At 42.3% G+C, this 18,081-nt stretch overlaps 1 protein-coding gene across 1 annotated transcript in view; it reads right to left on the reverse strand.

Annotated features, from left to right (window-relative positions):
- The window catches only part of GABRR3 (gamma-aminobutyric acid type A receptor subunit rho3), a 945,383-nt gene that overhangs the window by 130,691 nt on the left and 796,611 nt on the right, over positions 1-18,081 (reverse strand). The window lies entirely within an intron of this gene.

Raw genomic sequence — 18,081 nt, forward strand, 5'->3', positions numbered from 1 at the left:
GCGCTGCCGAGAAGTCTCCTGAGAGATCCTTCTCCTATCACGTACTAGCACAGTAACACCACCACACAGGACTCAAGGAGGTTGTCTTGTGACAAGCAATTCTTTATCAGCAATAAAAGGGTTACGAGGGCAATATTTACACGAAGGGATCGAGGGATCCACCAAAAGTCTCAGTGTCTCTTTGGAAGGGTCGGGGTAGCGGGACAGTCTTTGGCAGGAATGCGGTACGAGGGTACCTGGGGCCCAGTTCTTATCCTCAAGCTGGAGGACCTCCGGATCTCGGAGGGGTCGAGCCGCGACGGCGTCAGCAGGGCTCTGGCGTACAGTTCGTGGAGAGCCGCGATCCAATCAGCAGGGCTCTCAAGATGGTTTCTGCTCAGCTCGAGCCGCGACGTCGTCAGCAGGGCTCCGAGGGAGGCTTCAGCGAGGTTGGGCCGCGACAGCGTCAGCAGGGCTCCGATGTTCCAGGTGGTTCAGAAAGGGTTCACAGGAAGGAGCCGCGACGCAGTCAGCAGGGCTCGTGATGGTTCCGACAAGAGTTCTTCTCCGTAGGGTCAGCCGCGATTCAATCAGCAGGGCTCTCGACTCCGGGATACAACTGCCGAGCTGTGGTGGGGTCGCCCCAGATATAGGTCTGGAGCCCTTTGATGTCCGGACCTATGCGCCCGAGGGGGCGGAGTGGCCGGGTGGAGGTGGCCAGACGCCCAGCAGGAGAGGCGCCAGGCCCATGGGAGTTGCCGGGCGATCACACCTCGAGAGGGGAGGACAGTTGGGGGTCCCATCGATACTGTCCTCCGCCGGGGGTGATGAATGGTTCCTGCGGCACCCCCTGGCTAGTTCGTGGTGCCTCGATGGTGGGGCTTCGCTGGGGTCGAGGCTGGGTTGAGCGGGGTCGCGCCGGCTGGGGCACGGTGTGACGTGGATGCCAACAAGATGGCGGAGCCACGAGGAGTATGCGACCACGTGCAGCTCCGGGTGAAGGGTCTTGGTGCAGTTCAGACGGGTGGCCCGTGAAGGCCGGGGCGGGGAACGGGCACAATCCAGGGGGTTAAGGACCACGCCACGAGGCCGGGTCCAACACCATAGGTAAGCAGAAACAGATATTTATGATTCTGTTTAGGCACAGACTCGGTTCTGGGCATCTCTCTTGTTGCTCTAACAGACCTTTAAAGTGCTGTTGGCTTATTTGCAGACTCCTAGGTAATTGTTTTTTTGTTTTTATGGTTACACTGAAGCACTTTGGAATAATTACTGCACCTGGTATTTGGAGGCCACATTTGTGACTGCCGATTATGTGATTTTGGCACAAAGGAAGCACGTACACGGCTCCTTTTTGAATGCAACGTGAATGGGATATCCTCATCCATTTACAAAGGTAGAATGTGGTCATTGCCACAGACCTCTTAAATTTATGACCCTCGTCGGGGACCTAGCAGAACATGTCCAACTTTTGAGTAGATGTTGTTTCCCAAAAAACGCACGCTATTTTTTATGATGAAGGTATCAATTTATCCAAGACAAGAGAGTGCACAATCCCTGGTACTCTAACCCAGACAGAGAAAATTATCTATTACAGGTGAGAATAATGTGAGAGTTCCACCTGTCAATAAGATTTCAGATTACACAATACACTGACACTCAGTTTAGCTCTTTACTACACAGGCTGTATATTATCGAATATACAGTCCTGAGGAAGATCTCATGGTGATGTTACTCAACCATACACATTTCTTTAGGGGTCGAAACGTCAACGTAATCTGAACAAGTGCTCCATGCCCAACTAGACATATCCATGTCAGAATGCAAAACATATATCTGTCTAGGTAGCAACTGTGATTTTTTGGACGCTCAAACTACTCGTGTTTTTATGTTATTCTTGATAAACGTCTACATGTTCCATGGTGTTTATTTTTATGTAATGTATAAGGCACATTTGTTTATAAATTCTATTATTTATGCATCAGACCTGTCTTTTAAATTTTGATTTGTATATCATATACAATATATATGATTTTCTAATATATTGTTCATACTTTTACAGTCCTGAATGTCGTTTCCATTTTGTTTCAATGTATTTCGATGTAACGCTGATTACTAGTCCAAAGTAACTGTGGACTTACCAAGAAAAGTACAAATAACAATTGCACATTCCATGACAATTATTGATAATGACAATGTTTTTCTTTCCCTGATTATTTCTCTAACAAATAACACACCTGACCACAAATCGTCTGCAAAATTTCAGAATGTGTTATTCAACCAGTACTTTTTAAAAGTCCTGATCATTTTGTCCCTCTCTATATGAGTCTGGCCATGCAAATTATGGCTCAGAGAATGTAATTTAGAATCAGGAAGTACATATTTATATTCAGGTGTAGTCCAAACATTGCTGAAATTCTTTTTGCAACCTGCCAACTCCCATTTCTGTTTTTCAACTTCTGTTTCCCCCCTCCTGGAGGTTTCTCAATTCACTTTACGTCGTCTGTATTGGACGTAACTCAAACAATTTGCATACTTTGTATTTTCAGCAGTACTTTTATGTTAATTTTGTTCTGATTCTTGCTCTGTGAATTGTTAATTTGATCTCACGGTTGCATTCCCAAGTGGTTGAAAGCCTGTGAAGTTTTCTAATGGCCCAAGATTATTGACTATTTAGGAATGTTCACCAGTGTCCGGGCAGCGGCTTTCTGCAGAGAATGCAGTTTGATCAATTGCCGCTTATCCGCCCCTAGATAGAGGGCATTGCAGTAGCCAATCCGGGACAATACGAGTGCTACCACACATATCATTGCATTGATTTCAGATCATGAATCCTCAAGGGCATAAACTTCAACAACTGTATGAAAGCAATCTCCACCCAGATGAGGGATAATTGCCTTAAGTAGCATGCTGAAAAAACGGAGGTGATTATCTTTGGAAGTCAGTCTGTGATTTGGAATAGCAATTGGTGGCCAGAGACATTGAGAACTTTACTCTCACCTGTGAAATCAGCAAAAAATCTTGGGGTTATTGTTAACAATCAACTTTCCTTTGATGTACAGGTAAACTGGACACTATCATCTTGTTTAACATGGTTAGAATATTGTGAAAAGGTTTTTAATTTTAAACACTGAATCTTCATCTTGAGTTTCAATTGCACTACAATCCGGTGTTCAATAAAAAATGGAGTTCATCTGTGTGAGAAGTTGGCCTGGCATATGCTGGTCACTAGTTAAAGTGGCTACCTTGCACCAGTCCAATTTGACTCTTATGGTAGATAGGTTTAAGACAACCTTTTAAAGAAAGCTATCCTAGTGGTAGCTGTGGAGAGCAGCCTTCAGGTTAAGTCTCAGAGGAATGTAAACTAGCTTGTTTTACCTTATAATCTCTTGAATTACCAAATGAACGGACACCACACAGGTATATATATCAAATATATATGTATTTATTCCTAGACACACTCTACTAATCCCTTTATGAGATTAGAAGTCAGGAACATATGCAAATATCAACGTTTCACAATAATTTAGGCACAAATATGGCTGGGGCCCTAGGGGCGTACCAGACCATATACTAAAAAAGAGGTTTAGGAAAGTTGACTTGCAAGGGGACAAGGCCTAGGACCTGTAGAATCGCTGGGGATTCACTAATCCACCCAAGGCAGGTAAGTAAAGGACCCACGAGAGACGCGTGCAGTGTGAGAACACAGCCGCGGGTTCCCTATTGATTTCAATGGAGCAAGTCGCGGTTGGATTTCTAAAGTTTAAGGGTACTTCTAGAGAGTCTACAAGCAGGCCACTTACAAGGTAAGTAGTTTGAGGGCCAACACCCACAGGAGCACCAGAGTGCACGAGTTACCTCACCTAGGGAAGCCAGGTGCATAGGTATCTTTTGGTGTCGGGTCATGTCGTCTTTTTTAATGGAAGCCGAATAAGTTTTGCTGCTTGTGAAGACTGGAGAAGTGTCCGGTGGAATCCAAGGCTGGATTCAAGATGATGAGGACCTGAAAGCAGAAGGGACCGTGTTCACAGTCACTTTCCAGTGACCCGGGGCCAGGAAGATGGATGCCCACGGAAGTTGGGTGATTTCAGGTGATCAAGGGTGTTTTGACTCTTCAGCCACGAGGTCCAGGAGGTGTCAACGACAACCAGGAGCTGGATTTGGAGTGTCCCACAAAGTTTGCAGCTTACTGAGGTGTCGGCAACCAGATTGGAGCCAACAAGCCTTGGCAACAGCAAGTCTCATGGAAATTGAAGAAAGTCAGCGTTGCAGACCAGCACGGTCTGAGGGACTCACCCAGCAAGGGTAGGTTAGGGCAGGCCTGGAGCAATCCGAGGAGCCCTTTGGTTTGATGAGAAAGTCTTCAGGGGACCCACAAGCCAGCTGGCAAGGGATCACAAAGATGCCTCATGAGGATTCGCTTCACAGGAGCCCACGGTCACTCGGGATGAGGTAGGCCTCTGATTTTCAAGGGAAATCTTGCTGGAGGCTTGACCCATATGTGGTTCAATGCACAAGTTTGTAGAATGTCGTGAAGGGGTTGAACTGGACAATAGTGCGCAGTGCCCGGGTATTGCTGTTCCTCGTCACTCGTGGGGTTCACCCACCTCAGCTCTGCTGGGGATTCACAATGACCATCGAGAAGTCAGGAAATCTACTTTTGGGGATGCAGGAACTTCGGACGCCGGCGGGAGCGGGAAAGCTTGCGACTGTTGATTCAACTTTTTGGTGCCTGCCAAGCAGGGGAGTCACTCCTTGACTCCAAGGGAGATTCTTCAGTCTTTCAAAGGTAGGGGAACGTCGATGGTCCAGGATTGTTCTTGTAGAGTGTCATCCAGGGATATCTGATTTGCAATGGCAAGGTTTCCCTATCTTATACTAAAGGGAAGGGAGGGACTAGCTCTATGACCACTCCTATGGGAGGGTCAGGGGAGTGGGTGGTTACACCCCCTTCCCTTTGTCCAGTTTCGCGCCAGAGCAGGGGCAGGTAGCCCCTGAACCGGTTTGAGCTGGCATATGCACAGAGGAGCCTACTGCTCCCCCAGTGCAGGACTTCAAAGCACTCTAAGAGTGCACCAACCCAGCCCCAATACACTAAATCCTGTCTGGAAGGTGGTGTCACCTCCCTGTAACAGGATGCCTATTGTTGGGCCTCCTCCACTGCGAGTTTCAGTCAGCAGCAGGAGGGCAGCCCAGTGTCTGTGCTGGTGGCATCCATTTTGTGATGCCAGGGCTCTTTCAGATTTCTACAGTGTTTCCACAGTAGGTACATGTCGTCCCCTCTAGAAGGGTGGGACCATACTCCCACACCAGTTACTGGTGTGGGGGTATGATACCAAGTTTTTTGACACCAAACACGACATGTTTTGATGCAGTCATTCCAAAGTTAGCATTTACCGCTAGGTTATAATGCACTTAAGAGTATATGGTTTAACCGCATCCACAAAAAGCCACAGAGAATAGACTTTGCCAGCTGCAGAGGGGCCCTGCTCATGCAGAGGCGCCCCCTCACATTGTAAACCAAGTACCCTGCCCTCAGGATTGATAGGGCTTGCCTTAGGGGTGACTGATAGGTTTATATGTGTGTGTATGGTGAGATATAGAGAACCTATACCTCTGTGAGGAGTGCTAACACTACCTCACCCAGGCTGCAGTAGCAGGCCTGTGGTGTCAGATTTAGTTTGCTTCCCAGGGGTGTCATAATACATGCTTCATCCCCTGGTAGGTTTGTGAAGTACCTATGCCCTTGGTACCTAAGGTACCATATACTAGGGGCTCATAAGGTACCACAGTATCCAATCACTAGTGCACCTAATATGCACTCCAAGTTGTTTAGAGAGAACAGAGAGACTGGGGCCCTGACTAGCAGGGACCCAGCCAGACTATAGCCAGAAACCAGTGTTAACATCAGAAAAAAGTGGGGGCAACATAAGTGCAGATCCTACTCTCCTACAATCTGGCAAATCAATTCCCTCACAAATAAATTAATAATCTTGAATCACATAATAAAAACTGATGGTTATTCCTTATCAACCCTATTTTAACTGGGATATCTTCCATAACCACATTGACAATCTGTTCATTGCTAATGCCTACAACTTATACTTCTTTTCCCCAGAGGGGCAGTTGGGCCCACCACAGAGAGAACATTAGAGTGGGTAGCACCAGTATCAATCAAAAATTATATGGGGTAACCATTCACCGCACCATTGAGATATGAGTCACTCTTTTCTAGTTCTAAGACTGCAGCAAGCATGCAATTCTCGTTCTCCATCGTTGTGAATTTGTTTCTGATGAAATCCGAGGAAACTGATTGTTCAGAATCCATGCATTCTGCCTATTACTCTGGATTGTATGACACCTTGTTTCTCAGATTTTGCTGCAACACTGGAGCTATAGGCTTATTTGTGCGGAACTGCCTTTGAATTCGCATACTCTGCACAGAAGTCGTTGGGCTCAGGCAACAAACTGTGTCTGCACCTGATCGGTGTTTTGCTACATTTGGGGAACAAAGTCATTCTAGATTCTGTCTGGATTCTGTCTTAACTCGAGTTTCCAGTGTCAGATTGTCCCACAAAAATGACAAGCATCGCTCTTCTTCAGCAAATTAATATTTGAATTCATTGTAGAATTATTCACATTTGCTCTATGACCCTCTATCAGCCTCATCTCATATCCCATTCTAACACCTTGCATCCCTAGTATCTCATTTATTCTGGCATGTTTAGGCAGTGTAAAATGTGAACCAGACCCATCATCTGATTCCTGTTGCTTCTCTGAATCTGATTTATTTGTGCAATCATCAACTTCTCTTTAATCTTTTTCGGCTTTGCATCAAAACAGTCACTTCCAATATTTAAAATATTTCAAGATCTCAGCAATACTCTTGGTTTGTCAACACATAACACTTCATTGAATGTTCAAACTAAGCTCCAGACTCAAACCCATACTGAAAGCTGATATTAATTCACAAACAACTTCTTTCTTGGCATCCCCAACTCTGCTATATTTACTATACATCTGTATAAACCTCTCATAATGCACTTGAACTGACTTTTTTTGGCACTTGTGTAGCCCTCATGATCTTTGCTCAGTTCAACTTTTCCTGACACCTTCTTTTTTAAATGCTGTATCAATGCTCTGTATGTGGCAGCAACCAATGCAGCTAGAGAATGCTCATAAGTCAGGTGAAAATTATTATCAAATAGCATACCCAAATCAATCCAAGGCGTTTTCAAAGTTGTCACCAATCTTTGAATCTCTTTTTAACACATGTCAGGTTCCTGTCTAAATTTTGGAAAATGTGTCGTTAAGGCATGAAGATCACCCCTAGTCCAAGGCACCTGTATATAGTTCCCCCATGCATGTCTCCCAAAGGAAATTCTTACACTGTCTCAGGATCTGAATCACTAATGACCATCTTAGCTTTCTTCCATGCCTTTGCTGCTTTCCTTTTTAATAGGAACTCCCTGTTTCCACTTTTCTCTCTTTACTGCTTCAAATCTCTCCATTCTTTAGTTTTCCTGGCTAAATCTTTAATGTTAGCTCTTAAAATCACTACGTCCAATTATTTTATTTCCGATTCACCCAAATTGATTTTATATTTCCCTGTAAATTATTCATTCTACTTATATCAAAATTATATTCATCTGCTAATTCTTCGGGCCCGATTCACAGAACTAACTTAAGAAAAAATCCTAAACTTACTACTTTTGGTATTCACAGAAGTTAGGATTTTGTCTTCAGTTTGTCTTAAGACAAACTTAAGACAGACTTAAGACAGACTTAAGACAAACTTAAGACAAACTTAAGACAGACTTAAGACAAACTTAAGACAGACTTAAGACAGACTTAAGACAGACTTAAGTTAGGATTTTGTCTTAAGTTTGTCTTAAGTCTGTCTTAAGTCTGTCTTAAGTCTGTCTTAAGTTTGTCTTAAGTTTGTCTTAAGTCTGTCTTAAGTCTGTCTTAAGTCTGTCTTAAGTTTGTCTTAAGACAAACTTAAGACAAAATCCAAACTTCTGTGAATACCAAAAGTAGTAAGATTAGGATTTTGTCTTAAGTTAGTTCTGTGAATCGGCCCCTTCAAGTTTATTGAGCGCTTCAGTTGCACACCTTGCCTCTTTTGTGACTAGATATCTCAATTTATCTACTTTATATGACAATCTATGAAAAACAACGGTTCTCCTATAAAATATCTCACAATTCAATCTTTAAAAGTCTAATATTTATCTCCCTCTCCTTTAGAAGTACAATTGGTTCAGGATAGGCAGGTGCAGCAGTAGGTGCAGTAAGAACAGCAGCAATATTCTCAGGTGGGACACTTGCACTTCATGTTATACTAGTTCTTGTCACTGCAAATGCTGTCAATCCCAGTGCACTCGTACTCAGGTCATCCAATGCACCCATATCGGGCACAAATGTAGAGCCGACCTGTGCGCCTATGTGTATGGGGGAGGTCTAGAATTCAAACATTCATTTAAAAAGGTATCCTCTACACCTGATTATTGTACTTTGTCTTGTTTCTCTCTGCTTTCTTTTTATTTGTTGTCTCATTAACTATTGAAGGAAAAACTCTCACTCTCTTTACCATAGACTCTCTACAGGATCTCTAGTAAGTAGCTATTTGATCTCATTTATTCAGTGCCTCAAGTTGTGAGGTTCTAGGTAATGACTTTCTCTCATTCATTGTCTGTCTCAAGAAATTTGGCTTTCTAATGCTAAAAGTACCCTCTAAAGGACAGTGTAAGTCTTTGCCTCCAGAAGTATATTCATGCCAATCACGAATCAGGTACACGTAGAGAGCCCAACATTTATCAACATTTCAAATGCTGGCGAGCCCTCTGCAGTAATCTCCTGTCCCTTCTAGTAGGTGCTTTAGGGGCTTAAGGCTTTTCTAATACAGCACCCATTATTTTCACTCAAATAATCCAAAAAACAAAACAAGAAAGTAAATAACAACCAATCCCATCATAGTTATGCTAAAAATCAACCAATCACAGCGGGTCTTTGACAGCAACTAAACAATGACAGCACGACCCTGTGGTGATGTTTCACCAATCCCAGTGTAACTCCTCAGGCCAGTCAGCCAATCACAACACAAACATTTAGTGAATGGAAAAACAATACAGGGCCTCTTTTCTCACTGCACACACACAAATAAAAAAATATTGTTTGCTCAACATAATCAGGAGAAAATCAGCAAGTTAGAATTAAAGAATTTCACAATCAATAGAAGAGATATCTGCGGTACTTGAAAACACAATTCACAATAAAGCAGACTCCGTCCAGCAGCAATTCACCTCTGGCTAGTGTACTCACTCCTCTGCATTAAAGAGAAAAATAAAATCAACCTAAATTAGACAAAAACCTAAAAAGAAAGCTTGTTATTAGGAAGAAATCCCTATCTGTGTGAAGGTGGTGTCTTGCAAAATACACTTCCTTTTTGCAAATAAGTTTGACAATAATATCTTGAGATCTTGGATAACGATGAATCCAGTTATACATCAATCAATAACAAAGCCAAAACATTTGATACAAATCACAAATAGTACAAGTACATCAGTATCACAGTACATAACCCACTAATTGAACCAAGAATCAAAATCTCATAACTGAAATCCTCACATGTAGCATAACAATCCATCAGTCGACGCAAACTACACTCTCAACTACACAACTCACAATGTGCCATCAGAATACCAAAACACTCTCAATCTCAAGAATCATTCTGCCGTATTAATACTTAAAATCTTATTGCTCAGGAACAGCACTGCAGCCTCAGGAAAGCAGCAAAAATCCACAAGGATAACCCACAATGAAAATCCACAGTGGACTTGGGAATGGAGAAAAAAGCCAGTTTAGGGACATGGTAAAAAATAATCTGTAATAGCAGATGGCTTTATTTTGCAACCATCCTCTGTTTTCAAAATGTTGTGGGCACGGGGAACCCCTAAATTTCTACACTTAAAAAGACACCTCAACCATACACCCATGGGTGTAAGAGTCAGGGACCCTACCCTTTAAAAAAATATATATACATATTAAAACTGTTGGAAAACACTCTTTTTTATAATTGTTGAAAATTGTTCACAAAAATGGCTCTTTTCAGAGCTACCCTATTGTTTCATGATCTATCTACTTTATACTATATTTCCCTTTTTATCCTTCTCCAAAGCTCTTGCGAGACTTTCTTGAAAGCCAGGGAGGCAATTCCTCATGTGCAGGCAGTGGAGGCAGTGTTCCTGGTTCGCTTTCACGAAACTCTCACAAAATCATACTTTTTATAAAGGACTTTTGTAGTAACCACAGAGGCAGTGGTTAGTGAATAAGATCCTTTATTTCTTTAAGATAATGAGTACGTACACATCCATAGAGTAACCTCCAGCTTCATCAACTGGCAGCATTCACAGAATCTCTCAGTGATGTCATTCTAATGACATCACTGAGTTCTACAGCATTGAATTGATTCTCCACACATCCCCCCCTTTACAAAGAGTTTACAATAAAATTTCCCAAAAACAACAAACTATACATGTTAAGATTCATAGCAATAACAAAACATTCACAAATCACAAGAAATACAAGAATGTGATCATTCAAAAGAATTCGGAACATCAATTTTACACAAGTTCCCCATGCTCCATATTTTTCCATCAGCAAGAGTTACCACATAATTCATTACTTTTACCACTTTTTGAGGTTTGGAAAACTTACTTTCACCTTTCTTTATCAAACCCATTCTTTTAGTGATCACCCAGTCACCAACTGCAATTTTTATATCCTTCACTCCTTTTCTCTTGTTGTAATCATCCTTATTTCTTTCTTGAGACTCTCTAACTCTTTCTGCAATTTTTTCTCGATCTACCCAAACCTGATTTTTCTTTTGTAACCATACAGGGGATTCTTTCGTTGCTGGTTCTCTCCCTTTTAAAGCCACGAAAGGTGAAACGCCTGTGACAGAGTGTGGAGTTACTCTGTGTGCCCACACCATTTTATCTAACTCTTCTCTCCATCTCAATCCATTACTTAATGATAATTGAATATTGTCCATTATGATACGATTAACTCGCTCAACCAATCCGTTAGATTGTGGCCTGAATACTGCCACCCTTTCATGCCTGATACCAAGATTTGAAAGAAACTTTGTCATCACCGTGGAAACAAGTTGAACTCCATTATCCGTAACTAAGCATTTAGGTATTCCCTCTTCCAAAAATGCGTTCTTTAAGAAATCAATAACAACCTCAGACGTAATATGTTCAACAGGCTTTATTATAAACCACTTACTATGGTAATCAACTAGAACTATTAGAAATCTGCTTCTCATACCTAGCCTGTTAATAGGACCCAAGAAATCCATTGCCACTTTCTCCCATGGCCGATTAGGAACATCAAGGGATCCCAGTGGAGGTTGACGAATTACTCTACATTTATCGCTATTGCAGCATGGCTGACATTCTTTTACAATTGCTTCTACCTCCCTGTCCATTTCAGGCCACCAAAAACTATGTCTAAACCTTCTTTTGCACATGCTTCTACCTAAGTGTCCTTCGTGTACCAATTTAACTAACTTTCCTCTCAACATCTTAGGAGGGACCACACGGTTGCACCTCAAAACTCTGTTCATTTGAATACTTAACTGGTCCTTAACTTTCAGATACTTCTTCAACTCTTCATTCAGAGTAATTTCATCGTTCCAACCATCACGTATAACATTTTTAAGCATCATGTATTCTTCATCGTTATCTAAGGCTTCATTCCATTCTTCTTGTTTCAAAGCCAAATTTAAATCATTAACATCGTACATAGATTCTACCTCAAACACTAAGAAAGATTCTTCCTCTTGTCCCTCAACTGGCATACGCGACAAACAATCAGCTATAACATTTCTTTTACCTCTTACAAACTCAATCGAGAAGTTGTAATCCATGATTGATAAAAGCCACCGGGATATTCTTGGAGTCACACCACCTTCAAGACCTTTTCCACCTTTAAAAATGTGTACTAAAGGTTTGTGATCCGTTTTAAGAACAAATGGCAAACCCCACAAATAAAATTTAAAATGATTTATTGCCCAACAACAACCTAATGCTTCCTTCTCGATAGCAGAGTAAGATCTCTCTGCTCCCTGCAAACGTCTAGATGCAAACCCAATCACGCTTTCACCCTCCACCGATCTTTGAGTTAATACAGCCCCCAATCCTATATTGCTTGCATCAGTCGTCAAAATTGTTTTCTTAGTCACATCAAAATGGGCTAGAGTAGGAGCACTAACTAATGATGATTTAATTTTTTCAAATGCTGCTTCACATGAAACATTCCAGTCAAACAATACCCCTTTTTTCAGCAACATCCTCATAGGTTCGACAATCTCTGAGAACCCTGATATAAATTTTGAGCAGGAGTCAGCTAACCCAAGGAACGATTTCAACAAATCCTTATCAGTTGGTTGTGGAGCTTCTACAATTGCTTTTATTATGCTTTTCTTAGGTTTAATTCCCTCAGCAGAGATCTCATGCCCTAGATAGTTCAATTTTTCTTTTCTCAGCTGACATTTTTCTTTCTTGATGGTCATGACTAGCAATTCTTTTCAAAACATTATTTAACAATTCATCATGGTCTCTAAAAGATCTCCCCACAATCATAATGTCATCCTGAAAGCATAAAACTCCATCCATTCCCTTAAAAATATCGTGCATGATTCTTTGGAACACTGCAGAGGCTGAGGCTAGTCCGAAAGGCATCCGTCGATAGCGGTAAGCCCCCAGCAGTGTAACAAAGGAACTTAAAGCTCGTGACTCAGGATGCAGATTTATCTGGTGATAGGCAGCGGACATGTCTAAGACACTAAATACTTTCCCACCACCCATAACACTTAGCATTTCTGTTATATTTGGCAGCGGTTGTCGATCCACCCATATATTTTGATTCAAGTCTCTTAAATCAGTAGACAGACGAATTTTATTTCCATTCTTCGGTGCGACGACAATCGGAGAAAGCCACTCCGAAGACTCAATTGGCTCAATAATCTTACACTCCAAGAGTGTGTCAAGCTCCTTTTGTAAGGGTTCCCTCATTAGCAAAGGTATGGACCTAACCTTATGCACTACTGGGCGAGCATTCTTTTTTAAAATAATTAGGTGACTTAAATTTTTGAGCATGCCTAAATCATCAGTAAAGACATGTGGAAATGACAACATCAATTTTCCTCCCCAATCTGAATTATCATCTGAAACAGGTAAACTACATTCTTGAGCAGATTCTACAATCATGACTGGTTCTTTAGCATTCGGATCAAGAATGATATTGAGATCTTTTTGATGTCGCCATCCTAAAAGATTTGACCCATCTTCAGTTATATATACTCTACCATGAACGCTATTACCTTTGAAAAAGATATCCATCCACAACATCCCTATGATGTTTATTCTTTTTCCACTATGCCCCACAGCACTTATATCTGAACGTTGTAATTCATTCAAACTTTTCTTTAAATCTTTTAAGTAAACTTCCCTTGAAATTAGTGTAAACAAACTACCTGAGTCTGCTAATACCTTGACTTCCGTTTTTCCTAAAATAATACCGCAATGGGGTTTGTCTAATTTGTCAGTACTTTCCATTTTTATATCATTATTAGTAACTACACTAATAATTTCTTTACATTCGGATACATCACATTCATCAATGGAAAGCATTAATTCCTCTCTCACTTCCCCCAAATTTTCCACAATTTTTACACTGGTTTGGCCTTTAATTCTACACATTTTAGCTAAATGACTTTTTCTTCCACATGACCTACATGTTACAGTCCTAGCACCACATGCCAGACTAGACGCAATGTGTCCGGGACATCCACACCTGTAACATATAATTCTTTTTCTAACAATTCCACTAGATGCATTGGAAGTATTGGGTATATTAGTAATTTTTTCATTTTTAAAGTTAGATGAATGTGAAGATTCTGCCTTGGGCGCTTTTTTTAGCCCTACTTCTTCCACATCAAGGTTAACTACTTCTTTTTCTGAAGATTTTATATTTAATTTTCCAATATCAATTTCTTTCATCCACACATCAGTGTGTTACTACATTTCTATGGCGACGAGGACTATCCCATCCTCGTCGCCATAGAAATGTAGTAACCACAGAGGCAGTGGTTAGTGAATAAGATCCTGTATTTCTTTAAGATAATGAGTACACATCCATAGAGTAACCTCCAGCTTCATCAACTGGCAGCATTCACAGAATCTCTCAGTGATGTCATTCTAATGACATCACTGAGTTCTACAGCATTGAATGGATTCTCCACAACTTTGCATTTACACTGAATATATCCTGATGTAGTATTATAATTTATATACACCAGAATAGCAACAGTGCGTTTAGTTTAATGAAATGCAATCATTTATATGATTGTGAAGAAAAAATTTATGAAAAAAACCCACTTGTTTTATCTGCATAAGACAAACATTGGTACATAGCACATATTGATACTCATTTATTTACTTCAAGTCCATTTATTACTATTAGAAAAATGTAAATCACTACTTTTTTATGATCCCACAAGATTGTAAACTTTTTTTTAGACGAAGAATCTACACTTTACTTTATTACAGTCCTTATGCCTTATAGTCTCCAGTAGTAGGGTGTGTGAGGAAGGTAAACTTTCAAATGAGAACTTTTCACAGTATAACAGTGAACAGTAGGGTTTAAGGAAACACTGGAATCTCACTGCCACCTCTCCACAGCCTAACTGTGTATAGTAGAATATGAGGTGAAACTGGCCTCTCCAGTGAGACCTTGTATGAAGGAAACAAGTAGAGTATGTAGTAAAGAGACACTGCCTCTCCACTCACATATTCCTCAGACTCAGCAGTATGCATGGAAGAGTGAGGAAGGTGCCCACCTCACAGGTAAGACCTTGGTATTCCATAGTAAGTATAAAAGGTACTGGCCTCTCTACTGAGACCTCTCTGAGGAAAATAACCATGTATATCAGGGTGCGGGAATGGATTTGACTGTCTAGTCACAGCTGTCCCCAGAATGATATTCATATATACTAGTGTGCAGAGAAACATTCTCTTCTCCACTAACACCTATCTCCAGTATAGTACAGTATAGTGTTGGCAAGGAGTTGCTCCTCTGCTAACACCTCTCCCTAGATCAACAGAGATGGTAGTGGTGTCTGGTAAGGGAGTGACCTGTCCGCTAACACATCTTATCAGTATGAGAGGTGTCCGTGGTATGGTTTGAGAAAAATATATGTCTCTGCTCATACCTCTTTCCATGCTGACATGTAAACATAGGCTGTGGGGAAGAACTGCCCTGTTAGCTGACAGATCTCTCTCGCATGATAAGTCTGCAAAGTACAGTGTGGGGAGAGACTGACCCCTCTCCTGTGACCTGTTTCTAGGACGATCGATGTGCAATCACAGCTCAACCCAAGGATGACTGGTGCATAAATAAGGTGTAGAGAGGAAATTACCTCTATGCTGAGAAGTCTATCTTGCATATCAAGTATACTGACTGGGGTATGGAAACACACTGCCCTGTCAGCTGAGGCATCTCCCCAGAGTAACATATGTGCAGAGCAGTCTGTGGGTAGAAACTGCACATACCTCTCATCATAATGATAGCTGTCTATAGTAGAGTACAATATGGAGTATCCTATCTGTTTAGAACTGTCCTGCACAACTGGTGTTCATATATGATTGTGGGGACATGCTCACATCTGTTTCATACATTTCCTAATGTCGACAGTCATATGTAATACTGTGTGCACAGCAGCTGACAGGAGTGCCTATTGGAGTGCTAAGATGTACTGCCCTCTGTTCCAGACCTCACTCTTGTATCAGAGGTCCCTATACAACAGCGTGGCCAAGGACTGATCTCTGTACTGACACACCACTGTTGCATGACAAGTCAACATAGCTGCATAACAAAATAATTGCATTCTCCATTACCAAGTCTCTGTATGGTAAAATATATAAATAGTACCATAGAGATACATATACATGCAGTGCCATATTTACAGGCCCTGAAGATGGAAATACCTGTTCTAGTTAATGTTCCAGTACTATAATAAAATATAAATTCATAATATATTTTGGGCAAAGAAATGAAATGTAACTTTAAACTTTATTACTTTCAGGGAGTTACAGAGTCCAATAAAGGTAAATAAGGTTTAATAAGATCTGCACTACAGCCCCCGAGATCCACCCTTCAGCAACTACCTGGCTTCTGCCCTTCAGATTCCACAATCTAGAATGCAGTGGGGATGACAACCAGATGCTGTAACGTTGCTACGATACAACAATTACATCAAAATCATTTAACAATACAAAACTACAACAACTATATTAATAATCGACAACTATTAAACAAAAAAATACAAGCATATAATATAATAACATTTTTCTCTGACACTCAACAGCAGGTGCTAATGTTTCCCCCCTTATTTGCCTACTGTTGTTTGACTTCACAGCAGTTCTTTCCAGTCTTTTAGCCTCCTTAGCCTGCCAAAGAGTCTTCAGTTTTCTGGTATATCATAGCTGGCTAGGTGGCAAGAAAGTCTTATCAAAGCAGCACATCTATCCATTACAGTTGTTCACAAAGCCTAGCTTGTGCTTTTGAACTGCACAACTGTTCAGGCACTTCCACATCCTTCCATCCTGAATACACTGTGCCTGAAGAAGTAGTTATTGCTGAACAGCACAATAACCCTGCTTGTGTTAGCAAGGCTCTTTTCTCTGCTTATGTAAGCAGATAATTATTTTCTCAGAGACAAGTTTCCATTTCCTTGCTAAAAAAGGCAAAATAACAAAAGCTATATTAACAAATCTACACCTCCCAAAAGAAGCTTTTCACTCTGTAAACATCGCGTAGAATACGTTTACCAACATTAGTACACTTATTGACATTTCACAACAAAGTTTATAAGTTCTTTCTTAAATGCAGATGAAGACATCAGTCTCTTTCAGCTCCAAATTTTTTTACATCTGCTGAAAACAACTCACACAGATTTAATTCTCGTCCACAACACCAAGGACAAACTGAAGTATCTCTGGTTCTGCTCCGAATCAAATCATAGCATTTCTTAAACTATGTAATAAGAATGGTAACTATTACTTGAGCCTTGGCCCATTTTGTTCTTTCTTCTCTCCATACAATCTTATGATTCTCTTGTGGGATCGTAAAACACCTTGTGGCAAGGGCGTGGCTACGTGCGTCAAGATGGCGGTCGCACCTTAGGTGTGCTCCGGACCCCTTCGTCATCCGCTCGATCATCCGACGCCATCGGGAGCATTCAACACCCTGTGCCCTGTACCTGGCTGCCGGGGGACCTCTGCAGCTCTGTTTGCATCGTGTGGCACGGCACTTGGAGAGTTCGGGCTGATCTTGATAACTGGAGCTGCCGGGCTGCGCTCCCTAAGATGGCGGCTGCGACCGCGCTGAATCTAGCTCCTCTGCCGGTCCGCTGTCTGTGACCGGCCTGCCCGCCTGTGTTGGGGGCTCCTTGGGTGGCGGGTCCCCCCTCTGTCCTGGATCCTTCATCGCCTCCTTGGTGGGTCTCGCCAGCACCATATCGGTGGCCCTGCGATGCGCAGATGCGACGCTGAAGGCCTGGCACTGCCGTCCCGTGCCGATCGGCCCCTCTGAGGCGGAGCTGGAGTGTGCGTGCTTCCGCGGCTCTGTGTGGGGTCTCGGTGCGCGCTGGCTGCCTGTGGTGCTTCTGGGGCCCCTGTGGAGTCCTGCCTGTTGCCCGGCCTGAGAAGAATGGAGTGGTGGACATCCTCCGCGGAGCGGTGAGTGGGGGACGGCGGGCCTCTGTTGGTCCTGGGGATTTTGTCGGCCCTGTTGGCCTTGGACTTTGCCTGCCTGTTGTGGCGCTGCGGCCCGGTGGAGACGCAGCCTGAGGGGGGTGACCTCCTGTCACCCCAGTTGCCCCCGCGGCCTTGTCTTGAACTTGCCGTGTGCACTATTGGTGGCGGGGCCCTTCCACCACCCCCTGCTGCCTGGCCCGGTGCCACTGGAGTGCCGAGATTTCACCTGCGGAGCTGTTGACCAGGGAGGTGTCCGCGTGACACCTTGAGGGCTGCATTG

This window comes from Triturus cristatus, chromosome 8, assembly GCF_964204655.1.
Source record: "Triturus cristatus chromosome 8, aTriCri1.1, whole genome shotgun sequence".
Classification (NCBI taxonomy): Eukaryota; Metazoa; Chordata; class Amphibia; order Caudata; family Salamandridae; genus Triturus; species Triturus cristatus.